Source organism: Anas platyrhynchos, chromosome Z, assembly GCF_047663525.1.
Source record: "Anas platyrhynchos isolate ZD024472 breed Pekin duck chromosome Z, IASCAAS_PekinDuck_T2T, whole genome shotgun sequence".
In the NCBI taxonomy this organism is placed as follows: Eukaryota; Metazoa; Chordata; class Aves; order Anseriformes; family Anatidae; genus Anas; species Anas platyrhynchos.
Genome location: NC_092621.1, coordinates 25,742,028 through 25,752,324, shown reverse-complemented (window position 1 = coordinate 25,752,324; position 10,297 = coordinate 25,742,028).

The window sequence follows — 10,297 nt, the reverse complement described above, 5'->3', positions numbered from 1 at the left end:
CATTTGAGTTGTGTGCTTTCTTTTATGCATTTATATGCTTTTCAAAAGACTGAGAAGTTCACCTTGCTGGGTTTCAGGTAGCAGAGATATCATTCCTAATTGTGAATTAGAAGTCTGACTATTATAGCTGTAACGTTTAACGTGTCAAGTAAAAACATTTCATTAGAGCAAAACTCTATTCCCTTATCAGCAGATAACTAAACAAAATGATTCCAAATGCTTCAGAACTCTGGGGAAATAATGAGAGATAAACCATGTTTAGATTTCTAAATATCTTAAATCCTCCTCCCCCATCCATTTGTGATCACTCATGAATATGCAATCACACCAACTTCTCCAAAAAGCTGATGGTATACATTTGCTGGTAGGATTTAGATACATGTACATTCTCTCAAATCTTGCAGTCCTGGTAATTTTCACCAAGCTGGACATTGCACTACCATTAAAGTGACCTGAGACTTACATGTAGCAGGATTTCTGCAAACACAAGCAGATAGAAAAGCTGTCAGTCCAAAAAATACTCTGTTTTTTTGGTGATAACTCACTGATGTTTCAGTTGTTGCTGAGCAGTGCTTACGCTAAGTCAAGGACTTTTCAGCTTCTCATGCTGCCCTGCCAGTTAGGAAGCTGGGGGTGCACAAGGAACTGGGGGAGAACGCAGCCAGGACAGCTGGCCAGAGAAGTGTCCCCATACCACATACTATCATGCTGAACAATAAAAATGAGGGATAAAGAAGGAAGGAGTGGACATCAGGAGAGATGCAACTTCTCTTCCCATGAAACAGTTACATGTGATAAGCCCTGCTTTCCTGGAAGTGGCTGTCCACCTGCCTGCTGGTGGGAAGTAGTAAATGAATTCGTTCCTTTGCTTTGCTTGTGCACATGGCTTTTGCTTTACCTAGTTAATTGTTGTTATCTCAACATTTGAGTTTTCACACTTTTATCTTTCTGATTCTCTTCCCCCATCTCACCTACGGGGAGTGAGAGAGTGGCTGTGCAGTGCTCAGCTGCCTGCTGGAGTTAAAGCATGGCAGCATTTTAAAGGTGACGAATTGTCTATGAGTGTCCACATAATACCACAATGATGTCACTTATGATCAATGGATGACTCTTACATTGCTGAAAAATAATAGGCTTAATATAGCCATTCAGTCTTTGGGGGCTGTTGTGTTCCTGAAATTATAGAAGCTGTGGAAGCTACAACTTACAGAAACTACAATCTTGTATAGCAGTATATATTGCGTCAGATATATCTAAAATACTTCTTTCTGTAACATCCCAGAAGTTAAAGCATAGCTTTTTCAGTGCTTCCTCACTTGTGGATTAAAAAAGCAGATTGCAAGGAAGAGTCTTTCAACTCTTTCTTACAGCAGAGGTCTGCCAATGACATGCATAAGAGTTAGGCATTACTATTGTGTAGTTGAAAGCTTTTTGATAAAAAGTTTTAATTAATAGTATGATTTATCTTTAAAGAGATTGTACCATATGTGACATACTTTGGAGAAGACTGTTTAAGGAGCCCACAATCATCTATACGTTCACTGCATGCTGTGAAAAGATCTTTTTAGTCGTGTTTCTTTTTATAGTATAGATCGCTAAAGTCCATTTTGATTTTCCTTCACTGCTTTACTGATATCATCTGAGGTTTATGTTGGGGTGGAGAGGAAGGCAAAATTCTGTGTTCTACTGCTCGTGGGGATCATTTTGGTCTGCATTGAACTGTTGTGTGGTTGGAGAGAACTGATACTGAGAATTTAATCCAACATTTAACTGTTTTTAAGATCTGTATCTCCTAAATAAACAATGCTGCAAGTGTGTCTTCATTTGCCTCAACCCAAGTGCAACGAAGAGAAAACTAAACTACAGATAAAGAGGAGGAACCCATATAAGAATTGTCTTATTTTCTTGTTCAGCTTTTCTTGAGCTCAAAACAGGGACAAATTGTAGCAAGGTAAATCCTTACTTTTAATACAGGTATCCCATCTATAGCTGCATTTCAAATCCTTATTCTAATTTAGAATGAAGGGGTAAATTTGCTTCCATTAATGGGACAGGTAGGCCATACTCTGTATGATACAGAGTATAATAAAAATTGCAAATTTAAACAACATATATATGAGGTTAGAGTGTCGTAAGCCACTTGTTATCATGGAAGAGCACCTTAAGCTGTTGTCCTAGTTTTGGCTGGGATAGAGTTAATCTCTCTGGTGGTTGCTATATAATTGCTATATGATACTGTAAGTCATCACTGCTATGGTTGCTGTATGCCATATCAATGGTATTGCAGTCAACTGGATTAACAAAAAATTAATTTTGATGGAACTGAGCAAAAAGCAGTGGTGATGGAACCAGAAGTGGCTTCAGCATACAGCAGTTCAACACCAACTCTCCTGCCCTGAAGGACTGTTATAGCAGACGGAGCCCAAAGCCATTGACGAAATGAATTCAACAGCCATTTTGGAAGGATGGTGCATATTGTGGAGAAATTATATGCATCTGTATATGTATCAAAAGACAAGAAAGTTGGTGGTGATTAATTGGGATGTATTGGAAAGTGGGGGGTACTGTGACATAGATGATATAGTATAAGGGGTGTTTTTTGTCCTTGTTTCAGCTGGGATGGAGTTAATTTTCTTACTGCTGCTATGTTTAGGATGATAATAATGCTGCTAACATGCTGATGTTTCAGTTGTTGCTGAGCAGTGCTTACGCTAAGCCAAGGCCTTTTCAGCTTCTCATGCTGCCCTGCCAGCGAGGAGGTTGGTGGTGCACAAGGAGCTGGGAGGGGACACAGCCAGGACAGCTGGCCCTAGGGGGCCAGAGGGGTGTCCCATACCACATGGCATCATACTGGACAATAGGAACAGGGGAGTTGGCCTGGGGGTCTGTCACTGCTCAGGGTCTGGCTGTGCATCAGTGATGAGCAACTGAATTGTGCATCATGTTCTTTGTATATGCCTTTATCATCATTATCATTATTCTTAACATTGTTACTACTACTACTACTACTACTACTACTACCACTATGTTTTTTCCCTTCATTTTCTGTCTTATTAAACTTGTCTTCATCTCAACCCACAAGTTTTACCTTCTTCCAATTTTCTCTCCCATCCCACTGAGGGGGAGTAAGCAAATGTCTGTCTGGTACTGAGCTGCCTGCTGGGTTACACTACAGCAGCTGCTGTGCTACAATCCTGTTTTTCTTCCCTTTCTTTCTCAGGCACAAGTTCTTATGCAGCTGAGTAGGAAAGCAAGTTAGGGAGCTGATTCAACAGAAAACTAGAATTACTGAAGAGGGTTGATTAAATTACAGAAATTTGAATTAGTTCTTTTAATTGACAATTGTGTTTGTATATAGCCATATAGCAATGGGGTAAGAACAGTTAGCCCAGTAGGGTGAAATAGGCTTCTAAGCTTTCATTGTGTCCTCAGGCAGGACTGATTGGTATAAAGGTAGTCACCTTTTGCTATTAAAACAAGTGTTATATGTAAATACAAATATTTTCCTGAGCAGTTAGAGTGCTAACTTTGCAGTTTAAACACCAATCAGTGCAAAACAAACAAACCAACAAACCCCACACATAGCTTATATAAGGTTGAGATGCTGTGAAAAATACTCCTTGAAAGTGTCAGGGAGTTAGAAATCAATGTAATTTGTGTGCACAGTGTCATGGTTTCACAGTCAGCTCGAGCACGTGCTGCATGTAAGAGACTGTAAACCAGTGTTTCCTCTGGCCTGACATCTTTATCACACCGTTCCCTCATATTGTCCCAAGCATGTGTGACCTTGTGGTGGATAGGATTACTGAAGAGTAATCAGTTAAAGTTAAACCTGGAAGGAGGCAAAGGTTGTTTTTTTCTTGAAACAGCTTCTGCTTGGTTTACTGGATGAGGGCTTGGCTGGGCACAAGCGAGAGGCAGTCTTTCTCTTTCGCTGTCAGCACCTGTGGATCTACAAAGCAAGTTGAAGCGTGGGAGCTGTGAGGCCTCTGCCTAACCTCCTAAGCAGTGAGGAGTGAACCTCTACACAAGAACATAAGAACGGCTCTGCTGGCTCAGACCCAGGGCCCATCCAGCACAGCCATGCCTCTGGAGGTCTGCAGGGCTGTAAGATGTCAGGAGCTGAGTCAAAAACAGAACTGCTGAACAGGGCACACGACCAACAGATAGACATTAGTTGTGGCTGGGGAAGTTTGTCACATTGCACTGCCACATGAGTGATATGCTATGGAGCTGCCACAATGTGCCTTGAAGCCCAGAGGAAAAAGGAAGGGGGCGGGGACAAATGAAGGCAGGAGGAGCTATACTCATTGCCACCTGTGAGAAAAACTGCTGCTACTAAATGTTAATCTGTAACTCAATATGCATAAGTGACAGCAACAAAGAGTGGTTAGAGGCAGGTATCCACAGATGAGTAAAAACAATACAAGCATGTACTATATGCCCCAAAGTACTCTCCCAACATCCAGTTATTTTCAGCACAAGGGCTTCATTAAATCTGATGTGGTTCGTCTATTTTAGTAGCATCATTTAGGTGTCTTGCTGTGAAAATGAAAATCATTTAACTTGCTTTGAATCAGGATCATACAAACAGAATAATTAAGGTTGAAAGATTCTCCAAGATCATCTAGTCCAACCATCACCCTACAAACAATGTCACCCACTAAACTGTGTTCCTAAGCATCACATCCAGACTTTCTTTGAACACCCCCAGAGATGGTGACTCCACCACCTCTCTGGGCAACCCGTTCCAATGCCTGACTGCTCTTTCTAAGGAGAAATGTCTCCTCATTTCCAACCTAAACCTCCTGTGGTGCAAATTGAGGCCATTCTCTCATGTCCTACCACTGGTTATCTGCGAGAAGAGTCTGACCCCCAGCTCCCCACACCTTCCTTTCAGGGAGTTGTAGAGAGCAGTAAGGCCTCCCCCGAGCCTCCTCTTCTCTAGACTAAACAACCCCAGTGCCCTCAGCAGCTCCCCATAGGACTTTTGTTCCAGGCCCTTCACTGGCTTCGTAGCCCTTCTCTAGGCATGCTCCAGGGCCTCGATGTTCTTCTTGTACTGAGGGGCCCAAAGCTGAACACAGTACTCGAGGCGCAGCCTCACCAAAGCAGAGTACAGGGGGATGATCACCTCCCTGCTCCTGCTGGTTACCCTATTCCTGACACAAGCCAGGATGCTGTTGGCTTTCTTGGCCACCTGGGCACACTGCTGGCTCATGTTCAGGTGAGCATCAATCAATACCCCCAGATTCTTTTCCTCTGCACAACTTCCAAGCCACTCTGCCCCAAGCTTGTAGCATTGCATGGGGTTGTTGTGGCCAAAGTGCAGGACCTGGCACTTAACCATTTTGAACCTCATCCCATTGGCCTCTGCCCATCAACCCTAACCTGTCCAGGTCCCTCTGCAGGGCCTTCCTACCCTCTGGCAGATGGACACTTCCCCCAAACTTGGCATCATCTGCAAACTTACTGAGGGTGCACTCAATTCCCTCATCCATATCATCAATAAAGATATTAAAGAATACGGGCCCCAACACCTATCCCTGGGGAACACCACTCATGACCAGCTGGATTCCACTCCATTCTTCACCACTCTCTGGGCCTGGCTGTCCAGCCAGTTTTTAACCCAGCAAAGAGTGTGCCTGCCCAAGCCATGGGCTGACAGCTTCTCCTGGAAAATACTGTGGGAGGCTGTGTCAAAGGCTTTGCTGACATCTATGTAGACTATGTCAACAGGCTTTCCCTCATCCACCAGGAAGGTGACCTGGTCATAGAAGGAGATGAGATTGGTCAGGCAGGATTTGCCTTTCATGAACCCATGCTGACTGAAAGGTTCATGAAAGGTTCATGCTGATCCCATGGTTGTCCCATATGTGCTGCTTGATTGCATTGAAGATGGCCTGTTCCATCACCTTTCCTGGCACTGAGGTCAGGCTGACAGGCCTGTAGTTCCCTGGGTCCTCCTTACAACCCTTCTTATAGATGGGCATCATGTTAGCAAGCCTCCAGTCACCCAGAACCTCTCCAGTTGACCATGACCACTGTTAGATGCTGGAAAGCAGCTCAGCAATCACATCTGCCAAATCCCTCTGCAGCCTCGGGTGGATCCCATCAGGTCCCATGGACTTGTGACAGTCCAGGTGGAGCAGCAGGTCTCCACTGTTTCTGTCTCCACTGTTTCCACCAGAACTGTGGGGGGGGTTCTTCTCCCTGCCCCAGACTTCCAGGTCAGGAGGCTGAGTACCCCAAAGATACATGGTCTGACTAATAAAAACAGATGTAAAGAAGACATTAAGAACTTCAGCCTTTTCCTTATCCTCAGTAGTCATGTTCCCCCCTGAGTCCAGTAAAGGATGGAGATTCTCCCTGGCACTCCTCTTACTGTTAATATATTTGTAAAAACATTTTTGTTATCCTTAAATATAGTGGCCAGGTTCGGCTTGTGCTGGGCTTTAGCCTTCTGATTTTCTCTCTGTGCATGCTGGCAACTTCCTTGTACACTCCCTGTGTTGCCTGTCCCTTCTTCCAATGGACAAAAATTCTGTTTTTCTCCCGGACTCTCAGCAAACGTACCCTGTTCAGCCATACCAGCCTTCTTCCCCACCGGCTCCTCTTACGGCACACAGGGATAGCTTGCTCCTTCACTTTTAAGACTTCCTTCCTGAGGAGCATCCAGCCTTCCTGGACCCCTTTGATCCTTATCCACTAATACTACCTTATCATTCCCAGCCCCAGGCTCAACAGCATTGAAACACTCTCTAATATAGAAACACACCACTGCCCCTCCTTAGATTCCCATTCCTTCTGAAGAGCTTGCAGCCATCCATCGCAGCACTGCAGTCATGGGACTGGTCCCACCACATTTCATTGATGGCGACTAGGTCATAGTTTGCCTGCCGCACAATGGCTTCCAGCTCCTCCTGTTTGTTGCCCATGCTGTGTGCATTAGTGTAGATGCACTTCAGTTGCACCATCGCTCTAGCCCCCAGCATTACTCCCCTGGGCTCATCTCTACTGAGCCTCGTTTCTGCTATCTTCCTTTGGTGGATTTAGCTCTCAAAGGGTAAGTGGATGAATGAGTCCCTAACTGCCTTACCCTTCCCACTTGCAATTTTGTAGGCTACTGGCAATTTCTCTCCCTCTCAGCTAATTTTCAGGTTGAGGAGTCTTGGCCAATTCATTCACTCCAGTATTGACACAATTCGCCAAGGTCTTCACCTACCTGTGTGCTGTTCCTCAGCTACACACAGCATTCAAGCCACAGATGAGTGTGATGACTTCTATTTTGTTCCCTGATGCTTTCCCAATAGCTCCTAATGTTTGATTTTATTTTCTTTCTGCTCTGGAAAACTGTTTTGATGTTTTCATGCAACTGCTTGTAACTTCAGCATATCACTCCTGACCAGTTACGGTAAATTTGCAACATACATAATTCTGCATACAATTGTTTTTGCATACATAATTCTGTATGGCAAGCTAGGACATTTTTCCTCTATGCGCCTTAATTTACAGTTATTCTTATTTGTTTCATCTGTCTTTTCATTGCTCGGTCAGTCTTACAAGGTTCTTCTGCAATTATTTGCAGCCTGCCTAAGTCCCCACTGTCTTGACTAACTGTGTCTTTGGCAAACTTTTATTCCTCACTGCTCAAACTTTTTCAGAACACTTATGAATATGCAGAACAGTACAGGTCCAACACCACTCTGGTGAAATCTGTACTTTGTGGAGACCAACCATTTTCCTCTTGCCTTTTGTTTTCTGTCTTCTGTTAATTTTTCCAGAGGACTTTCCCTCTTATTCCACAGCTGCTTAGTTTTCTTTAAAAGCCTTTGATTGGTAATTTTGCAGGAAGTGTCTTGGATATCTGGGTGAACTACCTGCTGGATCACACTTATCTTCATGTGTGTCCTTCATCTTCCCGAAAGTCCAAAATGTTATTAAGCCCAGATTTTTCTTTACAAAAGCTAAGGTGACTTTGCCCCAAAAGATGTAAAAGTTCCTCAGTGATGACTCTAGATAAAAACTCCAATAGCTGGCTCAGTACAGATATCTGGCTCATGGGATCAGAATTCCATGGACCCTGAAGAACTTGCTTTTAATTATGCATTGGCTCCTAGCATTCAAGTGCAATTTTTGCAAGAGGCAACATACTGCTGTTATGAATTCAGCTATTTTTTTCTGAGTTTTCTCTGTAATACTGGTTGAATTCCATCTGGACCCAAACAATTTAACATTCATTCTGTAATGCCTGAAGACATGTAGCACCTGTCTAGATAGGTTACTACCGTAACAGTGCTTTGGGACTCAGGTTTCATTATCACAGAATCACAGAGTGGTAGAGATTGGAAGGGACCTCTGGAGGTCATCTGGTCCAAGTCCTCAGTTACCTACAACTGGTCACCCAAAATTTGAATCAATTTTGTTGATTCAAAAATAGCCAGGAGGGAATGTGTTACCTATGTTTTTTTCTCAGGAGTACTAACATTCTGTAGATGTACAGATAAACATTTTCCAGGTGCTGTTTGCTGGCAGGACCAGTATAACAGGCTGACTACATAGTCAGCTCTCTGTTATCTAGGCCAAAGGAGGTGGAGATGCTTTGGATAATGGAAAAAAATGCTACTGACTGTGAAGGATATATTGATTGCCCTGCAGAGACACTGTGACTTGGATCCATCAGGACAAAATTATCCGGTGTTAACCAGTATGACATAAGCTTCACAGTGTGGCTGCAACCAGCTTTCCTGATTGTCTGTCTCTGTGGTGGCCAGAAGAAGGACGAAAGGTATATGTGGTCCATGCACAGTGATGTGTTTACATGGAGATAGATGGGATCATAGCAGTGCTGGAATCCATAAACCATTCAGAACTATTGGTGTGATTCAAACACTGGAAAAGAGCCAGCTTAAGGCTGCTAGGGTCTACCTGAGATTATCTACCTGGACTTGTGCAAATTGTTTGACACTGTCCTGCACAACACCCTTGTCTCTAAATTGGAGAGACGTGGATTTGATAGATGGACCACTCAGTAGGCAAGGAATTGGCTGAATGGTCGTACTTAAAAGAGATGCAGTCAAGAGCTCAATGTTCAGGTGGAGACCAGCGATGAGTGATGTTCCTTGGAGGTCCAGATTAGAACCAATATTATTGTCTTTGTTGGCGACACGGACAGTCACATTGTGTACACTTTCAGCAAGTTGTGCCAGGGGTGTTTAGCTTGCATATTAAGAAAAAATTCTTCATGGAAAGCACTGTGAAGTACAGGCTGCCCAGGGAAGAAGTTGAGTCACCATCTCTGGATGTCTTAAAAAACAATGTGTAGAACTTAGTGACTTAGTTTAATAGTGGTCTTGGTAGTTCTAGGTTAAAAGTTGGACTAGATGTCTTAGATCCCTTTTGCAGCCTAAATGATTCTATGATTCTGTCTGTGGCTGACACCAACCTCTGTGCTCTCCCATGCTGGAGGGAAGGGATGCCTTCCACTGGGACTTCAACAGGCTTGAGAGGTTGGCCTGTGTGAACATGAGGTTCAACAAGACCAAGCACAAGTTCCTGCTTCTGGGTCAGGGCAATCCCAAGCACCAATACAGGATGGGTGGAGAGTGGAGAGAAGGCCCTGAGGAGAAGGATCTGGGGGTGTTGGTTGATGGGAAGCTCAACATGAGCCAGCAATGTGAGCTTGCAGCTCAGAAAGCCAATCATACCCTGGACTGCACCAAGAGAAGAGTGGCCAGCAGGCTGGGGGAGGTGATTCTCCCCCCCCCTGCTCTGCTCTCATGAAATCCCACCTGGAGTGCTGCATTCAGCTCTGGGGCCCCCAGTATAAGGAGGACGTCAGACAGAGTCCAGACGGTCATAGGGATGATCAGAGGGCTGGAGCTCCTTTCCTATGAAGACAGGCTTGGGACGTTGCGGTTATTCAGCTTGGAGAAGAAAAGGATCTAGTGGGAAGTGTCCCCACTCATGGTAGGGGGTGTGGTAGCTAGATGATCTTTAAGGTCCCTTCCAACCCAAACCATTCTGTGATTAGGTGATTCTGTGATTCTGTGATTCTGTGATTCTGTGATCTGTGCTGTTACTGAGCTGCTAGGTTCTTTCAGATCCAAGCTCCAGTGTATGTGCTTCAATAGAGAGGCAATATACCTAAATGCAAACATATTTACAATTTGTATTTCTGGGCTGGACATGTCCACTCCCATCTCTCTGTGTGTCCTGCTTTCCTGTCACATATGCTGCCAGCTGTTGAATGTTGTGTGAGTCAGCCTAATACTCACCTGGGTGTTTTGTTTTGCCA